Here is a 24,839-nt window from a genome sequence, read left to right on the forward strand (position 1 = left end):
ATTTAAAAATGACCCCTCGACCTGTTTCATGCGGGGGTTCCACACAGGATAAGCAAAGTCTGTTTTTTACTTGAATTTACTGACATTCCCCCCAGATATGATTGAAAATATCAAGGCCAACTGTTTCCTGTATATTGCTTTCCTTTTTTTTCATCCAGCGATGCGAGGCAACCGATACACATTGAGGTTGTTGACAGATAGGAAAATGTTCCTTACTGCATGCTGCCATGCATGTTATTCATGTCATCCATCCTATCATCTTTCAACATTTTGCTCTTTTGATGGATTTGAGCTTCCATTGTCTGTGTGTAGCGAGATGAGCCGCCCGAATTTCCCAAAATGCTGTATGAACATGTGGGTGACCTTGAATAAATCACATCAGCTTTTCTCATCACAAACTGTTTAATGGTCCATGATGAAACTCCAGGGACCAGCACTACATGCTGCAGAAATAACTATGCCATGCAAGATGGTTACAGATGAATTTACACATCCTCTGGGCTCGTGCATGTCGATGCATGGAGTGCAAGTATGGTGTTTGATTCGCTTAGTCAAACTTGTCAAAATCGGAGAAATTTTGTCGCAAATTTGATGGAAAAAGATGGATCCTGGATTATAATGTTTTTTGAATTTGGTTGTTAGTTTGGGTCATCTGCAATAACTCCATATAATATACTACAAATAACACAGACGCGTATATTTATTATTATACTGAGATTATATGTGTTTAAGCAAAAAGTGAGTATAGGAGATTTTTTTCACAGATTACATCATACACAGGTTTGACAAATGATATACAGGAAGGCTTGGACTGTTTATTGGAGCACGCCTATGATACATGGACACCCACTGCGAATCACTTTTACTTTTACATGTATCCTCCTGCAACCCAGCAGCTTCGCCTCAAAAGGAACACATTTCCATGTTCCTTATCTTACAATTCAAATGATGGAATCAGTGACGGAGGAGGACTGTAAGAATAGAAACATGTAATTCAGCTTTCTATATTGCTGCTGCCTAAGGGAAATATTTCCACAAGGTTAAATTTGACCCACGTCTATACATCCCATCCCTATGCAGTATTTTCTTATCTTGAAAAATGTATCCACATGAAAATGAAATTTGAGATATTGTCATTGTTCAGGGCTCAACAAAATGGTTTGCCCAGCGTAAGTAAAATGACACATCGGCTTAGTAAATCTAGCACCTCACTACCCGATCGGGCAAGTAAAGAGAATTATGCACACACAAGCAGATGCTTAGATGAGTGGCGTATGACGATATGGGCGAAAGTCCAGATTTATTTACGCTGACAAAGATTTAAGATGACAAGATTTGTAGGGGCAAGTAAAAAGTGTCTTCTGGCAAGTAAATTTCTTGAACCTGTTGTTTTTGTTATTCAGTGATGGACTCTGAGTGGGGGAAAAAAAGTTGTGAGGCATTTTTTTCATGAAACCGTTCCACGTTTTTCTAGCGTGTAGGGCATCCTCGAGGACTGCATTGTGTTTTCTCCGTTTTAAGAGCACCCATTTGTGGATTGCATTGGGTTTTATCCACTGGGGGTCAGAAAAGTTGGTTCACTGTTTATCCGGTACATTCGTTAGCATGCCAAGCCCTTTCTTTAATGGGGGCTTGAAACAAAAAAGAGAAAATATATGAGGTTGATAGGATTTTTCATAAATTCTTGCCTTTCCGCCCAATTAGCTTGCATGTCTGGAAGTCTTCCACTTTTCTAAGCTCCTGCCTGCAGCAACATGAAATATCATGAAATGAGCATGTCTTAAAATGCAAATCATGTTCTCTGCGTATGAAAGGAAGAGAGAAATGAGTTTCCGCACCGTGAAAGTGGAGACAGGGCTGGAAACAGACAGCAGGCACCGGAATAGAGCGGCGGGATGTGCTCTTACGTTCGCCACTGATGAAGAGTCTTGTCCCCAACTTTCCACTGTGAATTCAAGACTTAAGTTTCCAGTGAATGCTTTTTATATTTGATTTGTATGGAAAATGAATGAATGGAGACACGGTTACATGTTTGTCATGTGATCGCTCCATCCAGCTTGAACCTTCAGGTATTTTCACACCAGTAGTGCCAGGGTCTTACTAGAGCTGTGCAATTGTACAAGCAAATGGAAGTGGGGCTGCCAATCAGACCTGCATTACTAACCCCATATATGATTCCTGAGAACCTTATATACTGAACACACAGGAAGGGAATACACAACAATATAATCGGTTCAGAGGCTAAAATCGGTGCAGAATTGTTTTAGCTTAATTTGTATTTGATTTCAAATCAATTATTTAAACAGCACTCATATTTCGGTGTTATTCCATAGATAAGGAATGATTATTGCAAAGCCATGACCTTTTTATGGATTTGCATAAAAAAAGTGATTTCCTGGGCCCTCATCCAGCTGCTATGACAAAGAAAATATATAATTTATCCATAATCTGGTAAATGGCTGTAGTCACTAGTCACCACTTATTGAACAGTAGGCTACATTTAAAGTGGAAATGGTTTTTCATCATTATAAACTAAATGTTGATTGCACAATATAATGGCTAGACTTTATCGACATTTAGACTGGTTTCCTATAAGCCTCACTTATAGGAAACCAGGAAACTAGGAAAATGAAGAATTGGTTTACAGCTATAAGGAAGTGCGTCAACCATTGTGTGACCAAAACAGCAAGAGGATAGTGCTTTTATTTCCCCTGGTGGCTTTGGCGGCTTGTAGAACAACCAACTATGTGGAAATATTGGTGCTTTCAGCTCGGTTGTGTTGATTGCAGCAAGGGAGTTTTAACTGAATAACTGGCTCACAGAAAGTTCCTTCACTGATTGTTCTTTTAATGTAAATCTTAGTGATTTAAATGGTATTTGTACTTGTCTCCATTTGTATGTTTGTAAACGTGTATTTGCTGCTGACTGTTTTGGCCAGGTCTCCCTTGAAAAAGAGGTTTTTAATCTCAACGGGACAAACCTGGTTAAATAAAGGTTAAATAAAATAAAATAAAAGGGAGAGATTGCCTAGTGCAAGAGGAGACAGTTACTCTGAACAGCTTTGGGAAAGAATGTAATATATTCGAATATATTTCTTGCTTTTTCCCTGAAGGTCTGAAATATAAATGTCAGAGCTAACTGTGTTACTTTGAAAGTTGATATAAAGTTGCTTTAAGTGGGGCAACCTAATGACCAGAAAAATCTCCTGGTTCAACACCTGATACACTTGACTTGATAAAGTTTGAATAAGCAAATGTCTGAAAGTTTAGCAATGACAGCAACTTCCAGTACATGGAGGCTTCAGCAGTCTCTCCAATGTTCTCATTATATTTGTTTTAACCCAATTTTTCTCCATCTCTAGAACCTTTATTTGTTTGATCTCTGTGCTAATTATGACAGCAGATTTTCTCTGGTGTATTTTCTTTTTTTATGATCCCCATTTTTGTCTTTGCGAGACAAATCAATCACAATTTTGATTCTTTTTATGTCGGCATACACAACCCTTTATATACGATGCCTTTGCCAACCCTTTGAAACACACGCTCTTTATTTGGGTGTGAAATACATTTCCAGTACCACAGGCAAATGTATCTGGTGTTGCTATTTTAGTGTTTTGATGCACATTACCAGAGGATCACAAATGTTTTTGTCCATTGATTTTTGTAGCCTTCCTTAATGTTTGTCTGCCCTGATGAGTGCTAAATCACTGTAAATAATGGTCGCCTTGAAAACTGGAAATTCTCTGCACACAAACGTGCACATACTCACACCAATGTTCTCTTGGTTTAGACCAAAGCAGAAAGGATTTGTTATTGCCTCTTTAGTTTCAGTCTGTTTTATGGTTCAGACCACTAAACAAACCCGAGACAACTCATTAATTGGAAAGTTTTGGTGACCTGTTATTCTGTGCTTCACAAACCCACGGGGGAAAACAAAGTGTGACTGACAACAACTCAATGCACATTGTCTGTGCAGGGAGGATTTATTTATCTCCTCTGGTATTCTGGCCGGCAAAGAGCTAAAAGGAGAATTACCCGGATAAGAGCATTAGTCTCGACTGCAAATAGATGCCATCCATCATAAATAACAAAGAGCTGCTCTGCTAAAGTGCTAACAGACACACACAGACGGTTCACACACTGCGAAGGTTTGTTAGTGGAGCAACTTTGCATGAAGAAATCCGTTGATATATTCTGAGGCAAAATGTTTGACTTGAATTAAAATACAATGAAGGCAAAATCCCTCCCTGGAATTATGGAATATAATTATACGTCTGGCAGTTGGGGAATTATTAGTTTATTTCATTTAATTTCCAACCCTGACGATGTTCCCAAGAGACTCCTGGATTCATTGCCCTCTCCTGCTTCCCTCCTGGAGTTTACAACATGTTTTCTGTGACATGGAAGAGAGCTGTACTCACTGTTCTCAGAATTACAAAGGACTTAATTCACATTTATTAAAGAACTGTAGATATGAAGTCACATGGGGCACTAATAGTCCAATCCAGAGTTATACAAATATTAGTTATAGTTAATATTAGTTTATCAGTTTATTAAATAAATACATGAAAAGTTATCTGTATAACTAAATGCTGTTGCAGTGAAATTATCATTTTGTTATTTTCATTCTTTAAAAGTCACCAGAATGCTAGTCCCTCAAACCCATTTTGGGTTCCTATTTTTGTGGTCTCAAATATGGCAGGTATGTCTGTTCCATGTATTATTAAACATACAAAACATCACAAACAAAAGTTTTTTCTCTCTTAGTCCACAAATTCCATAACTGTCTGGTTTGGATCGGCCACCAAACCGATCACAGCAGACCCCTCCCACCCTGGACATCACCTGATCCAACTTCTCCCCTCTGGTGGCGCTAGAGAGCACAGGCTGTCACTATGATGCACAGTTAATACCCACAGTTAATAGTGTATCCATAACAACCTGTGAAATTTAAAATCTCATTTTTATTCCAGCACCCTTTGCACTATTGTCACATTGTTTACAACGTCATGTTCACTTAAATTAAATCTGTACATAGTCTGTTTATATTGATTCATTTTGTTATCATTTTTTGTTTATTTCTGTTACAAAAAGTTACATAAACCTATAGATCATGAAACAAAATGCAATCATCAATGGTAAAAACAGGAAAGTGCCATAGTAAAGTTTGATCGTTGCCTTCTGAAGCTGATTCATAATGTGAAAGGTTTAGAGGGCAATTTCTTTTCCTAAAGCCCTGAGCTTTAGGGGAGGAATCTTCCATCACGGTACTATAATTAAAAAACCAAACAAACAAGCCACTCATTGTGTCAACCTGCTCCTTTTAGAAACATGACTGAGGTGAATTTAATCAGGCATCGTGGTTGTACGTGCACAGGGAGCTGAATGCATCTTTCACAGATTGCATCATGTCAGTCTTCAAAGCGGCGAGATCTGCCTTAGAAAATGCTAACCGTTGTTGTCGGCAATTGGATGGAAATAAGGTGGATTTTTTAATTTTTCTAAATTCCCTTAGAAGTTTACAATTTGATAATGGAAGACAAAGCTTTCATCTGACAGCAGTGTGGGTGTGACAGTGTGCCAAGTCGCCATACAACAAGCTTTGAGTCATCTTGATGGCCGAATAATCAGGTGGATAAGAAGCGTGGGAGGCAGAAGCAGCCTACATTCACCTCTGTGGTGACCAGAAGCAGCTGTTACATAATCATCTTCTTCTTCTTCACCCACTGAGACACTGTGTGGTTTCCAGAGTCCCAACTGATTGGCAGGAGTTTGAGGTTCTCCCAATAACCAGGTGGCCGAAGTGGGCAGTTTTTTATATTAAATTTGATTTAGGTTGAATATGTTTTTTGTTTTGAAGATATGATTTATAGTTGACATACAGTTTCAGCAATGGCCTCATAACATTTATTTAGTCAGAAGCTACTCATGAGCCTCACACAATTAAATACGATGGGCCTTGGAAAGGAAATACTCCTAAAACTAACTTTTTAAAGATCTTTTATTAAATGAAAACATATTGTTTTCAGGTATGACATTACAGGCAATGGATTACTTTCAGGCGATGTTTTTTAATGTGCATCCCCACATTAAAACACTCCTAACATTTCTGTCTCGCTCTTTTTCCCTTGCACTACAGGAAAAAGGCACATTATCCAGCTAGGGTTCAGGCCGGGGGCAGCTTTGTGGTTTGGGAAGGGGGAAAGAGGAAAAGTGCACATAGCATAAATATTCTGTTGCTATAACTATTTTAGAGGTACTCACTGTGTCTTTCTCTGCAGCTGTATTATCAAAAGCATACTTTTCACTTTACAGATTTATCTCAGCGGAAACAATAAAAGCAGCAAAGTTGAGAAAAGAGTGTTTGAAGTTTTGAGGCTAGTCTAACAAATTCTATTGGCAAAAGTACAAATTGTCAGATACAAATTATTAGCAAGCTAGCTGAGTCACTGGTGTTTTTTGTTTAGTTTTTTTACTGTTAATTTGTATTTTTTTTTTTTTTTTTTGCACACATTTCTATGACATAACATACTACATTATCTATACACCAGTTGTAATAAACTCAATTTATTGGATGTTGAAGAGTCAGAAAAGATTTTAGGTTGGGAAACGTTTGATAATTAGCTTTTGTTAAGGTTAGCTGTATCTGTTTTTTTTAAGTTCTTGCATAATTTACACTTTTGTTCATTTTAAATTTGTGTATTTCTGTCAATACGTCTATTCATTTTCTGCCACGTCTCCAGGTTGTGATGGCGGTAATGTAAATCTAATGTCCTTCACTCCAGTCACGTCCTCAAGCTCCTCCTGAGGGGATCCTAAGTAGATGAGATATGTAATCCTTCTAGTGTGCGCTGGGTCCCCTAGGGTCTTCTCTCCGCTAGGCATGCCTGGAATACCTCCTCAAGAACACATCGCTTTCCCAAACTGTCTTAACTGACTTTGTTTAACATGCAGCGAGTGGTGAGAGTTATCTCCGCCATGCTGTTCCTGAGGGTGAAGAAGAAAACTCATTTCAGCCTCTTGAATTCAGCATCTCATCAACTGTCTGGTTATCATCTCGATGACACGTCACCGTTTTCAATCTGCTGGCTTGCATTGTTGAGACTTTTATATGTTGTTTTTTGTTGTTGAAAATTCCTGCATATTATACCTTTTTTTTAAAAAGAGCTTACATTTAAATCTGCTGTTTATCTGTATGGAGAGCAATTTTTCTATTTGACGGAAGCCAAAGCAATCATGTTGGTTTGACACATGCACATAGAAACACGTGCACATAGAAAAAAAGGCAACATGTGTCTATTATTTTAAATGTTGAAACCAAAAAGTGACGATGTAAGCAACGTTGTCTGTGCAGTCAACCTGGACAGCGAGATTCCGTGAAATAGACACGGACAGCGAGATTCCTTGAAATAGACACGGACAGCGAGATTCCGTGATATAGGCACAGAGGCAAGATTCCGTGACAGTGGCATTGTTTTGCGTTACCGTGATTTGCGTGGTCATTTCACGGAATTTCGGGTGTTTCCGTTGTATTGTCACGGATTTTGAGTTAAGGGTCCGTGGTTACTTCACGGAGGGGCCGTGGCCATTTCACGGATGCCTGTGAGACCAGGTTGGTGCAGTTTGTTGTGCCACATTTCTGATTCCACACCTGCAGCATCTGACTGACTTTTTAATAAGACAGTCATCTCTTCCTTTCCTGGATGTCCGCTGATCAGCAGTCAGTTAATTTCCTGTTGGGTGTTGGCTAAACAGAGCACACACTAATGCACACACATCCATGGACAGACAGACAGACAGGCAGACAGACACACACACACACACACACACACACTGGGAATGAGTCCAGAAAAAGGCTTTTCATCAACAACATAAAGACACTAATTACAAAGATGATTTTAGGAACATTTATATAATTTTCAACATGCAGTGGTGGATTTTGTTGCATCAACTACATGAAGCCTGTTATGTAAAGTCGAAACACAGTGAAAACACATCTTTCCTCAGCATTTACAGAATTTGACGAGCTCTTTGGCTGCCACTTAAATACTACCAGGTCATTTCACTCAGTTAGGAACCTTTCGAAGCAAAAAAAAAAAAAAAAAGCATGATTTGACCACAGCCTTACCCTGATGATTTAACACCATTCCCAGATCATAGAATTACATAATTAACGGTCTACACACACACATACACACACACATGCCCACATCCACATGTAGAAATACATACACTAGGAATCCCTCAGCAACATTAAAGTACTTGGATTTGACAAAATATTGCTTTTGAGTTGACCCTGATTCTAGTAGTATTTTCGGTTACCTGAGGGCACGCGTGTTTTCATCTGCACAGTAGAGGCTTTACTTTGTGCTTTTGGTCGTTAAATAAAATATAGCGCAGACAGGAAATGGACCAGCAAGAGTTTTATTTTTGGCTTAAGATGTTATTGACTGTATCCTACGCTGATGCAGTCAGTCCATTACTGCACACAGCCGAGATCTGACTGGAATATGACTAACAGCCAGCTATGCAGATATGAGTTTTTACATCAATGCAGCTGCAATGTATTTTAGTCATACAGTGGGATTTTTGGCCTTTAGGTATAGTGATACAATTCCAACTCTTTTTAAACTGTTCTAAATGTAATCTATACAGAAGGCTACACATCACTCATTCTCACATCTTTATTTTGCCATTTGGAATGTGCTTATATCCAGTTTGCTTGTTGTTTCAAAGTTCATAAATGTTTCATAAAGTGGAAAAAAACACAAGGTGCATAAAATTAGTATTACAATTTATTATCGTGTTTCTGCCATGATTTGAGTCACTGAACAACATGTAAAAAAATCTGAGGAATTTATACGTGTGCAGTCGGTTAGTCAGTGAGGAATGGTGAAGACCTTGGTTCCTTCTTCTCCTCTCAAGTGTCATAAATTTCAAGCCACGGCTGATTGCTGCGCTCACAGCCCACAAAACTCGGTGACACATTGAGACGTACCCATCCAGTGAATCAGTCACGCTGTCTTTCAAACAGTTAAGATCTTCTGTCTGCATGACAAACTGCCACAGAAAATAACGAATGCACGCCGGAGGCCTGGACTTCATTCCTCAGACTCAACTGGCAATATTTTTCAAAAAAAGCTGTCAGGATTTATGGTATCTTATAGTGCTCGATCAAAAGCTATACGTATATAAATGTCACCAGGGAAATGCAAGATTAGGTGACACCTTTACAATCTTATACCTGTTGACACTTCAAAAATGGGTACATTTTTAAAAGGGATGGACCGGGTTGATTCGAGGATTAAACCAATGACCTTCCATTTATTAGAGGGTTTGAATGAGACGCTGCTAACATTTCATGTACATTCATGGAAAAGATGAGCTTATCATCTGCTAAATGTGTCAAGAATCGTATCTACATAACTGAATGGAAGCTGTTAAATTGTACATGTTGATTCCATTTCCTCACTGACTTTAATTCTACTATTGACATCATATAATCGTAGTGGAAAATAGAATGTGAAACACTTTTAAACACAACGTCACCTATTAAATCATACACATTCCGCACACACATAATGGACATTTATTTCTCAGATTTAGCCTAATAATATATAAGTACTACAGCAACTGTGGAGAGTTTAAATGTGTGTAGAAAAAAAAAAAAACCTTACCTATAGCACTCTGATCATTGCACTGTTGCTCTTAAGGTACTACTTTACTCAGATGAGGACCTAACACTTCTATTTTAAGCTCTTACTTTATCGGCAATGATATGTTGTGGTTTCTTTGTCTCCTTCTTTTTGACAAATGTACTTATTGTAAGTCGCTTTGGACAAAAGCGTCTGCTAAATGACCTAAATGTAAATGTAAATGTAGAAAAGGTCTAATCAGATGAGTAGAGAATAAAAGGATGCAGCCGTGCCTGCTCTGTGAGGCTGGAACACACATACAAAAGAAATCCAGTGTTGGTCCAAAATGTGTTTTTCCTCTGCTTCATCATCTTTTTTACTCTAAATGGGGCCACAATTTAACAGATGAAGACCCTGCAATCACTTGTAGCTAGTGATTGAGACCATAAACTCAAGCTTCTAATTTCTACAGGGATAATAAATAAAATGAGAAGTAACTTTTTTCCCCCGGTCTGATCCAAATATGTGATTTGTGTGACTTGAACCTTTTGCTTGTTTGAACTTCTAAATGAATTTGCTGCTTTCCTCTGTATATTACATGTAATACCTTTTTGGCTTTTGGACTCTTGTATAGCCAAGAAAAATCATTAAAAGACTTCATGGTCTATATTGAATGGTGATCAGCATTTTTGTTCAATATATTCTGACTTTTCATCGACCAAAGAATGAAATGAAACATAATGGTCAGCTTAATCATTGTGGAAAATAATCATTATTTGCAGCTCTAATTACAAAACGCCGTCACGCACACACAAATAGTAATTTACAAACCCTCTACGTTGCTGCGACGCAGGTCGAAACAAACAGACGTGTATTGTAAATGATTAAGCCAGTCTATTTGGACCAGGCTGGTGTTTATCTATCAAGCTGTGGTTCTGTCCCTGTGCTCGTTTTTTTCAGTGGCCTGTCCTGATGGCGTTTGAGCAGAGCTCATTTGTCAGCGAGCAGCTCACCATGTTAAGGATGTGTGTCGTTAGCCGGGGACGACGGGGCCTTGTTTCACGGCTGAATAAACTTCTCAGCATGGGATCCAACCCACGGTTTAAAAGTGAAAAGAAAAACACCCAGTGGAAATGTTACAAATGATGAATAGCTGTGCTCCGAGGGGGTTAATAGCATTTGAGGTGAAACGCTGCCAAGAAGAGCGGGACTGCATAAATGTGTTGGATGGCCACCGAAAAAACCGAATGCCTAAACACTCACAAAAACAGTCTTACATGCATGAACGCATGCATGCCCACATCGTATTACAATGCATGTAGTAGACAAACATGGTTTTGATGTATGATAAATCTAAAGCTTATAGCCTTTTCTTTCACCTCCCGTCATTTTTTGCTGGCAGGAATCGAGCAGTGATCTATTTCAGGCCTGCCGCTGATGCAAATACTTCCCTCCTACTATTTGATTTGGACTCCGCTGCTCTTGGAAAATGTTGCTCGCATTCATACTGGAACAAGAGGGATGTAAAAGCTTTTTTCTTACAGCGATCCGCTTAAATCTCCTCCACGTTTCCAACTTGGCAGAGCTGCACTGGAAGTGGTGAGCGTTCACCTTCACAATAAGACTCCTCTGCCTACATCTCAGGTCTGGTGTTGTGTACGTGCTCCTTTGTCTGAGGGGAACATCCATCGTCATCACTCGTTTGAAGTAATCCTGAAGGCTTGAATCACTGTAAGCTGAAAATTAAATTTTGAGGAATTTAGTCTTCAGCTTTGGCGCTTCAACTCACGCAATAAAACAAATGGCTTCTGACCTGACAGACGCTGCGTTGTGAGCGAAAATCAGTGATGCACAAGACATTTTGTTTATTTTTTTCCCTGTTTATTGTGTCAAGACATCCTATGATATGTTCAGGGACATAGAGTCTCTGCAGAACTGGAAAAACTCAAAGTAAACTATCATCCTCAAGTCAGCTGATACCAAACGAATCACATCTCGTCGTTCTAAGCACACATTGCACTTGAGATTGTTTTCTCAACGCAACATCTTTCGACCTTTTCTCTCTCTGTGAAAGGATCCACAGTTCTTATTTATAATATGTATCTATATTGATATGAACATCAATCATCCCTGCTCTGGCATTGTCACAAAATGTGTGGTTATTACCCATCACTTTCACCTCAACTGCTTTTATCATTAAAGTTGAGTGAAAATATGGATGGTGATTTGCAAATTGATGCTGAAATATTAATGTTTTGAGCAGGACAATACGAGGAATATCCATGCATTCAAGTGTTATTGTCAAGGTTACAGAGGACTAGAGCCACCAGAGCAAACTATATAATCCTCTCTGATGTAATTAAATCTGCAACAAAGGAATTAAAGCTGTAACTAATTAAAAACATCTGAAGTTACAAGATATCAAGGTGTGATGCGATGTAAGGGAAAGCATAAGTGCATTCAGTTCAACAAAAAAGGATGATGCTTTCTGAATACATTGAAATATAAACTTTAATTTGGATGACACTGGACTTAAAAAAAAGAAAGGAGAGAACATAATTCCATTTAAATGTTTCACCTTCCTCAGAAAAAAACAACAACTTTTCTACAACTTCTGCAACTGAGGAAGCACATTTGCACGGCGTATACCTCCACATGGCACCTCTGCTTCTGTTGTCGGCGGCAGGTCTTTACCCCGAAGCGGTTATATCATGCTGACACAGCCCTGCGACTTGCTCCACTTGTCTGCATAATGGGGCACCACCCGGCCCGCGGCACACCGCTGAAGTCTATTATGGAGCGTTGTTCCAATACAATTTCCTTAATCTGCGAGTAGCGGTAAGATGCCAGAATAAGATGACACACATGCACAAGGGCAGAGACGGAGAGAGACACAGACAGATGGACAGACAGACAGGTCGACTGCATGAATTGAATGCAAATGGTTGTGCTGTATCTATTTATAGAGAGGAGAACATATTGCTACAGGAGGAAGATTTGCATCCAACATGACCTGCTGCTGTCAGAGAAAGATGCTAAACCATGTGTTTACTGTTCTTGACATTTACTTCCAGTCTGACTGGTGGAAAAAAAAAAAAAAAAGGTAATGAGAATGTGGGTTTGGGTGCGAAAAAAAAGAGTGGGGAGCAGCCTCTTAGCAGTGCATTCATCATCCTGAGAAGATCTGCTTCTTCATCCATTCTTTATCATTATTTTCGAAGATGCTGCTTTGTTCCTGACAATGATTTTTTCTCTCTTCCCGGCTCGCCTCCGTTCCCTGAATTAAAGGCTCCCTGACACCTTGTCAGTAAAAGCTGAGCTGTTTTTTTACCCAATGCACCTGCCACAAGAACTGTTTTTCTATTTTATCAACAAGTCATTCAGGAACACAATGTCACCACCACGTCTCCTCCTCGCTAGCTCTCTGTCATCCTGTGTAATGTGCAGGAGTTTTTTTTTATTATTTTGGAGGGGGGGCTGGGGTGATCTTTATTCAGCACAATAGCAGGGTCCCTGTCTCAGAAGTAGAACTCTATTAGTAGGACAAGCCTATCAAGAAAAGGGGGTCAGCCCTGCAGAGACCGTTAAAAAAAACTTACCAGGGAATATGGAAATCAAGGAAGTCAAATTGAAACTCCCTCCAGCTCCAGCTGTCAGACCTGAAGTTGCCATTTGAAGTCTCGACGCAGATCAAGGATGAAAAGGTTGAGTAATACTTTTTAAAGTCAATCAAACTAAACGTGTACACTTCTGGCAGTTTGAATGTTACCTACAGTCGGTTTCTTTGTGCTTCTGTTTGTACAGCATGATCGTACAACGGGCCCCCGACCCCTACATAAGATGAGACCATAAAATTACTACAGATGCCGTTTTTGGGTCTCTGTGGTTGTTGGATGACTTTCTAACAACAGATGTTACGCAAAACAAAGGCTCTGAAACAGGGCTCCCCCGACCCTTTGGGCCCTACCAGAGATGGACTGGGACCAAAAATCGGCCCTGGCATTTTGGCCCAGACCGGCCCACCACATAAGATCACACATACATGGTCTGTCAGAAAAAACAAAAAAACAGGGGATGCCGGGATGAGTCAGTGGTAGAGTTGGCACTCCAAGTACCGGGGATGAGTCCTCACAGCAACGGCCCCGGTATGCCAGATGGCTAGTCCCTCCCTGGGCCGTACATGTGGCTGTGCCTGGCCCGTTCATTTATCTGCTCCGTAGTAGATTCATTTCTGAATGAATATAAGACCTGAAATTCACCTCGCAGCCAGACTTAATTGTCTGTCATTACGTTCAGACAGAGACGTATCAGCCACTATTCTCTTCCTGCTATGAGGGACAGGCTAACACGGCTGAAGCGACAGCTTAGTAATAACATATCATATTACCCTTCAAGCTTCGATCCAGCTGATACTCACACCTCCTCAGGCTAATCATTTAGTGCATCTACACACACACAGTCAACATCCTTTTTGTTTTGTATGTGATGTTTACATGCATCATCAAATTGTTCAAAAGTTGAGTTAAAGACAGACTGTAGATGTTTACCAGACAGTTTCCAGGTTTTCTTCTACAGTATACCAGCTCAGACATTCAACTACCTCAAACCAGTGGCCTGCCATACTCTGCCTCTGATTGGCTATAGTATATGTGACCTGCGTTGGTTTGATTGGTTAGGATTTGGAGTGAGGTTAGTGTAGATTATCAGCCTAATAAGAGGCAGAGTAGGATGGATCATGCCTTCTCCATCCTAGACAAAAAGAGAGCATGGGAGAGTTTGGAACATATGGCATACGTAGGAAATCATGAATTACTCTGCTGAGAGTTGTCAGAACAGTCGAGTGTTCTGCTGTGAAAAAAAATCGCTTTGTGCTTGAGATTCTTTCATGACAGCATGAGAAGAAGGTCAGACCGACTTTTTCCTCATTGTGACGATCGTAAAGGACGACATTATGTTAATGTCGTCCTTGACAAAGTGAGTCCTCTCCGGCAGAGAACGCGCACAATTCCTTCACTGTCATTACGGTGCTATCGCCAGCCTGATCCTGCTGGCACATTTATTATTTCAGCCACGGTACCAACAGCTCTTGGTAATTCTTTATCAGGAGTCTCTCATTGAAGGGTCTCCTCCTGATCAATATTTCTGAACAACTACCACGCTCACATGACAGCCTCTGCATTTTATAGATGCAAACTCTTGTAAAGGGGAACGCCTGTCTCCTACAAAGCTTGATTGAAAGATCTGAAAAAAAGCTATGAAGTCTAACTTTAGTTAATATTTTTTTGGGGGGAAATTCAATACAGGAATTGTGTTTTATCAATGATCACATATTGTGTCAAATTACTAAGTTTCACATGAAAGGGCTTCTTGTGATACACCTATAAATAAATGTATCATATCAATAATTACCACAGTTCCCTCCACTCTGCAGACATTTTTACCAGGTTTCATGTTGTTCTAGTTTTACGACGTACAACTCAAGATGAATGCCAATATTGCTGCGTGTCTGCTGGGTGTGCAAAATAGGCAATTGCTTGCTTTCATGTTCTCCACAACAACTAAATAAAGTGATAATGCAGTGTTTACTGCCCCCAAGTAGCAACAAACACATAAATAAGGAATCCCTGGAGCCACATAGAGTTGCAGAGAAAAACCATAGGTTATTATTAGGCAAATTAAAAGTAGCAAAAGGCCATCAATTTACTCTTTATTTGCATTAATTCTCTTTTATGTTGCTTCCTCCTTCCTTTTCTCAGACTTAAATCAGATTTACAACCCTCCGTATTTCTGTATTCCAGGACATCCTGTGTTGCCAAGCGGTTGAGTGAATTTACCCAGCGGAGGGTCACCTCCCGATCAGCTGTTCCATATATTACCTCTCTGCCATCTTGCTCCTCTGGCTTCCTGCGGGGTTTAATTTCTCCAACCGCTCATTATGATTGTTTCTTAAAACCTCCCTGTATTTGCTGATCTGAACAGTGCTTCATCAGCGAGAGGGGTTATATTTATCTGGTTAGAGCCCACTTCACTGTATCTGCTTCCACCCACATGGATGTGTGAGGCAGTTATTAGCTGCACGTAGACACTTGTTTGTAAACCTATCAGCATCAAGTGACCTTTGTGTCACAGAACAGCCGAGGCAGAGGGGAAATATTACCCCAGCAGAATCGGTACATCTGTCTAGTCGACAAGTTTTATAGTTTTAAAGTAGCAAATTTACGACTTTTTCTCTCAGAATATTGCCCACCTCTCTCGGCTCTGTTTTTTTTTTCCCCTTACAGTGGTCCTAATACGCCGTGGTATATTTGGCACATGGCTCATCGTGTGGTCATGTTAAACAGAATCCTCTGTTTTCATGCCAACATGTAAATAATAAGCTTTATGCTTTATTGCATATAAATGCACTCAAACAGTGGATCCTTTACTGTAAGTATGTATCGATAGCATTAGCATCAGTGTTCATGCTCAGGGCTACGTGTCATTTTTAAACCCAATGAATATATTTTGTAATATGCACAAATTATGTCTACACTCATTAGCGTTAGCACGTGTTTTTGCTGTGAAATGACTGTGTTCTAACAAGCAGTAAATGAGTGTCATTTATATGCTGATCAAAGTAAAATGCTTTCAGAACATTGTGTTTAAGCCTCAGAGATTCCCAGTGAAATAGTTTTCCATTGGCTGATTCATTTGCTTTCATTTAGCTCACGCGTTTAATCAATCAGATAGACGTATTTGGAGGTTGGCGAGCCAACACACTGACACCAAACGAATGGCTCATGCCCAGTGACGATAATGATGTCTTTTTAATCTGTAATCAATATCACTGCGCTACTTGACTGTGACATATCTGTTTAGTTAGGCGTGAAATTGCCCTGATTATGAGGTACAAAGAAGTAAAAAGGAAAATGCCCCAGTGATAAAAGCTGAGATTTATTACTGTTTGGGTTTGTATTGTAAGTGAAGCCTACATTAAATTGCAGAATCAAGGAGATAACAGCAAAGTTGCAGCAAAAAATGCAGATGAAATATTTTTTCACCCAAAAGGAAGTAATTAAAGATTTAAAGTTGCATTCACCTGCAGAAGAAAGGTTTAACTGCCTAAAGATATTTCGATTGTAACACAAAGGTCGAGGCTGCATTTATTCAACCGTTCTAGTTTTCAACTTAGTTTTTCAACTTTAACCACAAACAGGGAGATGACTCTTTCCTCTGCTTTGCTATCTCTCAGAAAGGAATCAATGCTGCATTTAAAAAAATAATAAAATTGTAAAATGAATGATTAAAATGGAATACAATTTGATAAAAAAATTGAAAGTACATATTGTATGGAGTATGAAATTCCCTTTTGAATGTATAGGAATGCCTAAATGCATTGACAATTGACATGAAGGAATATAAATGAATGCCTTAGGAAACATATACTCTTCAGGAAATTAAGACAAAATGAAGATAACATGGCATGCTGCGTTTAGCAAAACAACTACAGAGACAAAATACCTGTGGTCACATTGATCATAAATGAGCTGCAAACATGTGTTTGATATGTAAAACCCACACATATTTGTTGTTGTTCACACATGCTCAATCATGCATGACTCAGTTTAGACCAAGCTGCTTGAACTCCAGCCTCCTGTGAGGTAAATCAAAGGAGCGGAGCAGCGGTGGTCAGAGAGACTGTGCTGAAAGGTCTCCGGTTCTTTTACCGGTGGCATCGTTAATAGGTCAAGGTAGACAAGATGTTGCCTGTGGGAGCTGCAAACCCAAAGGAATATCAGGCGTGCAGCATTACGTTAAGTGGAACTGAGAGTATGAAATGACAACTCGGAGGCAATTAACCTTTTCTTTTTGGGCAGATGCCATTAGCACCCCGGCGTCCGTAGCCATCCCCGGCACACGTTAGATATGACTGTATGTGTACATCTTGCCTCCTGTCATACAAAGCTGCATCCAGATGTTCATGTAGTTGACACATTTCATATGGTTCACTGAGTTACATTACAGAACAATACAATTTGTAGCCATCATGACCTCGGGTACATTTTATGTTTGGCTCAGGGATCACGCTGTTGCCTCGTCCTGCGTCCCTTATCGACCTACATACAGCTCTCCAACATACACTCAACAAAAATATAAACGCAACACTTTTGTTTTTGCTCCCATTTTTCACGAGATGGACTTAAAGATCTAGAATTCATTCCAGATACACAATATTACCATTTCTCTCAAACATTGTTCACAAATCTGTCTAAATGTGTGATAGTGAGCACTTCTGCTTTGCTGAGATAATCCATCCCACCTCACAGGTGTGCCACATCAAGATGCTGATCTGACATCATGATTAGTGCACAGGTGTACCTTATACTGCCCACAATAAAAGGCCACTCTGAAATGTGCAGTTTTGTCTCACAGCAAAATGCCACAGATGCCACAAGCATTGAGGGAGCGTGCAATTGGCATGCTGACAGCAGGAATGTCAACCAGATCTGTTGCTCGTGCATTGAATGTTCATTTCTCCACCATAAGCCGTCTCCAAAGGCGTTTCAGAGAATATGGCAGTACATCCAACCGGCCTCACAACCGCAGACCACGTGTAACCACACCAGCCCAGGACCTCCACATCCAGCAGGTTCACCTCCAAGATCGTCTGAGACCAGCCACTCAGACAGCTGCTGAAACAATTGGTTTGCATAACCAAACAATTTCTGCACAAACTGTCAGAAACCGTCTCAGGGAAGCTCAACTGCATGCTCGTCGTCCTCATTGGGGTCTTGACCCGACTCCAGCTCGTCGCTGTAACAGACTTGAGTGGGCAAATGCTCACATTCGATGGCGTCTGGCACGTTGGAGAGGTGTTCTCTTCACGGATGAATCTCGGTTTACATTGTTCAGGGCAGATGGCAGACAGCGTGTGTGGCGTCGTGTGGGTGAGCGCTTTGCTGATGTCAATGTTGTGGATCGAGTGGCCCATGGTGGTGGTGAGGTTATGGTATGGGCAGGCATCTGTTATGGACGAAGAACACAGGTGCATTTTATTGATGGCATTTTGAATGCACAGAGATACCGTGATGAGATCCTGAGGCCCATTGTTGTGCCATACATCCATGAACATCACCTCATGTTTCAGCAAGATAATGCACGGCCCCATGTTGCAAGGATCTGTACACAATTCTTGGAAGCTGAAAATGTCCCAGTTCTTGCATGGCCAGCATACTCACCGGACATGTCACCCATTGAGCATGTTTGGGATGTGCTTGACCGGCGTATACGACAGCGTGTGCCAGTTCCCACTAATATCCAGCAACTTCGCACAGCCATTGAAGAGGAGTGGACCAACATTCCACAGGCCACAATTGACAATCTGATAAACTCTATGCGAAGAAGATGTGTTGCACTGCATGAGGCAAATGGTGGTCACACCAGATACTGACTGGTTCTGAGTCCCCAGACCCCCAATAAAGCAAAAAACTGCACATTTCAGGGTGGCCTTTTATTGTGGACAGTCTAAGGCACACCTGTGCACTAATCATGATGTCAGATCAGCATCTTGATTTGGCACACCTGTGAGGTGGGATGGATTATCTCAGCAAAACAGAAGTGCTCACTATCACACATTTAGACTGATTTGTGAACAATGTTTGAGAGAAATGGTAATATTGTGTATCTGGAATGAATTTTAGATCTTTAAGTCCATCTCATGAAAAATGGGAGCAAAAACAAAAGTGTTGCGTTTATATTTTTGTTGAGTGTACGTGTGTTCAGACTATACAGTTTGGTGTTGTCATCTGACCTTACCAAACATTACTGCGTCCACATTCCCCAAACCTTCCATTGCCATTCTCTACCTGTCCACCAGGTGCGTGGACACCTCACTCTCACATCCGGCCCGCCCTTCCCCCCTTTCCCACCAGTCCCAATCACCTGACCTCCCCCGCCCTCCTGCTCACCTGTTTCCACTTTCCCTCATCAGCCTTGCAGTATTTAACCAGCCTTTTTTCACTCACTCCCTGCCAGATCATCATAGTTGCTGCTTGTCTTACGTTTGAGCCTCTCGAGCCTTCAGCCTAAACCTTATTATCTGACCCTAAACCTGGAACTCCACCTAAGCCCTCATCCTCTACTTGCCTGTCTGTTGGAAATTATCCTTGCCCCATTCCTGCTATCCTGTGCACCCCTTATTTCTGTGTTGGACTCTCCAGTAAGCTTCATACCTTGTAGCTTTAATAAATCCCTGAGCGGTTCCTGTCTGTGCAATTGTCTGCATTTGGGTCCAATTCCTCTCTGAATTTATATTTAAAGAGGACCAGCTGAACCTGAGGGAAAACTACCATGAGGTGAATTTAAAAGGGCTTTAACGTTGGAGATAAAATTGGAACTATATCTTTATTCACAGTAACGGCATCATCAAAAAGTAACCGGAGGCGGGGCCATGTGACGATTATTTGCATTTATCTCTATTTTGTCTTAATCTGGGTTGTCGCTATGCGAGCACAGTGTTGTCATTCATACTTAGAAGCCATGAATTACAGCTCTCACCAGAGTTTTTTACAACCTTCACACATATAAATCCTGTGTGTGACAGCTGAATACGTCGCCGCTCTCAAACACACCGAGATTTACACAAACGGTAGTAATTCCTGAAGAGGAGCTAACAGATTTGGCAGACTCTGTTGTGTCTAGTGGACGATAAATCTGTTAAATCAACTGTAATAAAAAAAAAGACTAGAGACAGCAAAATGGTTGCATGTTAAAGCTGCTACAATAGAACGATATAATCTTCTGTAGATATATTGTGTTATTGGCTCGAGACACTCTGCATTATTTACCACTGGTGAACAGGGGCCCGTTTCACAAAGCAGGTTCAACAAACTCTGAACCTAACACTGAACTCTGAGTTGACCAACTCTGAGATGGGCAACTCTGAGTTTTCAGTTTCAGAACAGCGGTTTTGAATTAGTTCAGTCAACTCTGAGTATGTAAACTCTGAGTTACGCGCGTGCCTGCCGACTCTATAAAGCCATCATCAATGGAGCTCCGATACTACGATTCACCATGGCAACGGGGAGAGCGTCATTAGATATTTAGAGTGTTTATGTAGAAAACGAGCTCATCCTGAGAAAGCGGAGCAACGTAACTGCAGCAAAGTAGCGATAGTTGGCGTGGCAGACAATTACTGCCCGATCTAATGTGTATAACTGAATGAAACAGTCTATTGATCTAAAGGTAATAAGTCTTTATTTTCAGACTTGCATAGCAATACTGTGGTGGAATGGTTAGCAACGCCGCCCACGGCGCAGGCGACAGGGGTTCAACTCCCGTAGTTCACAAAGTAGTGCACTGAATGAATTCTTGTTTTCATTGGGTGTAATCCCCCCAGGCACAGAAAGAAAGTGGCGTCAGTTGAAAATTAAGCATAAGAATATTGCGCAAATACGTTGACTAAGGCATATGATATTAATCATATTTCACATATTAAACAGTAAATATAAGCAGATATTTCAACACAGAAATGTACTTAAACATTTCATAAATCTCCCGTTCGCAAAAACACTAGCTCCGCAAAGAATCTGGTTGCGGATTATGTCCGCGATATGAAATGTTGAAAATGTCGGAGAATATTGTTTAGATAATATCTAATGTGATTGGAAGGAAAGGTAATCAAAATCCTCTCCCGACGCAAAGCTGCTAGAATCACTTTTATTTCCATATCGATTAGGTTGACGATGAAAGGACGGCACATTTTTTCAGAGTTGGTTCAGATTCCGGAAAAAGGCGGAGACATGTAGGGAGAAACTCAGGGTTTGTTGAAGCAAACCTGCTAGCGAGCAGGTTATGTTCACAGAGTATGTTACCTGGGTAACTGACTCAGATTTATGCTGAACTGGCTTTGTGAAACCGAAAAACCAGAGTTTCCCTCATCTCAGGGTTAACTAACTCAAGGTTTTCACTAAACCTGCTTTGTGAAACGGACCCCTGGAGGGGTGGCTAACCTCTATTTCATAATAGTAAGCCCCATTGTAAGGGCTTTTAGGAGAAGGACTATGTGCTTTATGGATTGATGGGCCTTGTGCTGAATACAAAAATAGAGCCAATTTATGACATAATTGCATAATTTTAGATCCTCAAACGGTTAAAAATATGCAATAAATCACACGTGCTGCTCAGTAACAAGGTCCATTGTGTAAATAAATAGAACAGAAGCATTTTGGTATGATGCCTGGCTGCACATTCACAGGAGATAATAACCGTTAACTTATAGAATTATCTGATGAGAGTGCTGTCATTAAATGTCAGCGTTGCAGTGTTCAGATATACCACTAACACAAAGCTGATTAAGCTGGGGATTGAATACATTTGCATTTCCCACCTAATGGACTCAAACTCTGGTTTATGATGAGGCAAATACCTTGGGATGTGTTATGTTAATCAGTTTTGCTTCTATTTTGTATCATTTGCAGATGTTTAATTAAGTCTCCGTTGTTTCCCAATGCACACAATACCTGGAACCGCCAAACTGCTCTGAAGAGGGAAGGGATTCGCTTTTGCTCTTAATTAAATTTAGATGGCCATTTGGGAGCTTTTCTAATCATTAGATTTTTCTTTCTTTCACCCCCTTGTACGTTTTTGTTTTCCCATAACCAATCTGTTGTAATTGACGTGTGCATCCCAGAACGCTTTTCACGTTTGGAAAGGATCTGCAGTCAATTGCCGGGAGCAGTAGCTGAAATTATTTTTGGGACACTTGAAAGCAGAAAAAAGTCGACGTGAGTCGACTGTTGCTTTTTTTAACACGTCAAGCAATTATGGAGCAACATTGCCATTCATTTGGAAATACACCTAATGCATCAAAGTCCAATATTTGCTGTCTTACAGCTCTGTTTTTGGTCTCTACCAACTCCAAAGGGATGATTCTTTAGCTGCTAAATATTCCCCTATGTTCACCATGCTAGTTGCTACCTGCGTCTACTAATAAGCTAATCATTTCAACAATACTAAATTCCTTCAGTACTTTCCCTGATGCTAAGAAACACCTGCCTCAAGGTGAAACATTTGCTGCATTATACCTTTAAAAAGGAGCTTTTCACTCACTTCCATGGTTCGGTACTGATGTACGGAGAGCTTAATATCCCGATAAGACCATTCACAGCTTCAGATTTTGGGTTTAAAACTTTCTTTAACTGTAAGTCTTTGCTGGGATTTAATGAATGCATCGCTTTCCATGTGATCCCTCTCTGTAGAGTTGTGTAATGATCCTCCCGAGTGCCACCCCTGGTCTGTCAACCACAGTTAATAGAAGCTGTAACCTCATGTAGTAATTCTTATCGCTGGTACCCCACTGATGCTGCAGGGAGCAAAGCAGCTTCATCGGCAGAGAAAACCAGAGGCGTGAAAAGAGATGGAGACCACCACGGGTGGCCTCGTACTCTTGAATGGTGACAGGCGTAGTGAGTAGGAGAACACGCACACGAACAAATGTACACACACAGGTTGGTGGGGATTGAGTTGACAGATTGCCTCCAGAGTCTTAGATAGTAAGCAAGAAAATACGTTTTCCACGTCTTCCATCTCGTCGCCGGGAGATTAAAGAAGGTCTGGGGAAATACAATCAACTGCTTTCTGACAGGGATAAGAGGTGGAAAAGAAGAGAGACGAGACCAAAACCACTGATCCTTTTCATATATAAATGGAATCCAAAACACTCCTAATCAATCAGGAGAAGGCGCCGTTTGTGTGAGCTTGAAAGGGACATTTGAACTCTTCTGTACATCCTCCAAATGTTTCTTTCAAGTTAAAAGAAATGTAATGGAACACCACTTGTCCAAAGGGGGTCAATTAAGGTCCACAAAAAGAAGCAAAGACAGGCACTCACATTTAATACTTGTGTATAAATATTTTTAATTTGAATAATGAATACTGATGGACATAGCAGCCCTTTAGAAGACACCTGTATTATACACACTGGTCCTATACAGCTGCACATTCCCAGTTATTATTATAACTCTGATAATATCTGCCTTTTAATTTCGGCGCCTAAAATCTGTCCTCATGACCTGAAGGCAGTAAGGAAGAATAACATGTGGTACTTTATAACATGAAGGGTGTATTGCTGCTCTTCACTGGATGATGATACAACCACTCTTAACTTGATTAGTATTAGAATTAAGTGATAAGTATTCATAAGCCAAAGGAACCAGCACCACTTTTCCCAGAGACATTCTCCTTTACGACCACCCTGTCGACACCAAATGTCGTGTCCTGCAGGAACAGAAAATCAGTGCACAATGTACAGTATTATAAACGTTCATGCACAGTATGATCTCCTTGTCAGGGGTCGCTGCTGCAGCAGCTGGAGACGGGGAGTTATGCAATGTGGGGTTAGATGTAAGGGCTTCGTAGTCCACTCCATCTCCCTTAAAAGAAAAGCCAACTGAGGCGTTAAGAGAAGTACAGCCAGAAGAGCTGAGGACACAAGCTGAGGCCTGACAAAACCTCCGCTGGTTCACCTGGGGGAGGATTTCTCTGACGAAACGGGAACACCGCTGCTGGAGTGGAGGGGGTCAGACTAGAAAGAAATGGTACATTCTGTCCTCACATGCAGAGCACTATATGTGCTGTATGTGGAGGAGAGGACATATACCTCCAGTTTCTGATTTATTATACCGTACGAATGAGAAAATTAGAAATATGTGGAGGAGCTTGCCCTTTGCTCACCACTCGTCTCCTCACCCCACTTGTCGTCAAATATAGGAACATAAACTGGAATAAAGCTACTTTATGTGGAAGGTATGGAAATCTCTTGAGCTGTATACGGGCGATTTGTTCCCTTCTTTTCCAACTCTCCAGGCATCATGTTCTGATTCAAAGTGGAAATGAGGCGGCTCCCTCTCTTCACCCTGTGTCCCCCCGGCCCCAGGCCTGTCACAAGAATGAGACGGGGACAACCACCAAGTTCACCGCTCTCTTACACAGCAGCTCCTATCGCTACACACCCACTGATATGAAATAAATCATAGATGTTACAGTGGACTTTCAAGTGTTTCATTGAAAGCACACTGACGGCTCCCTGGCACAATGTGAACCACCCGTTGGGGTTTAGCCAAAATGGCTTGCAATGTCCCGGCTAATGCTGTACCCCAAAATACTGTAGTAGAATAGAATAATTATAATTAACTGATGCACTTAAATTCAATTTGTATGCACTACT

Source organism: Eutrigla gurnardus (assembly GCF_963514095.1).
Source record: "Eutrigla gurnardus genome assembly, chromosome: 7".
NCBI classification, from domain to species: Eukaryota; Metazoa; Chordata; class Actinopteri; order Perciformes; family Triglidae; genus Eutrigla; species Eutrigla gurnardus.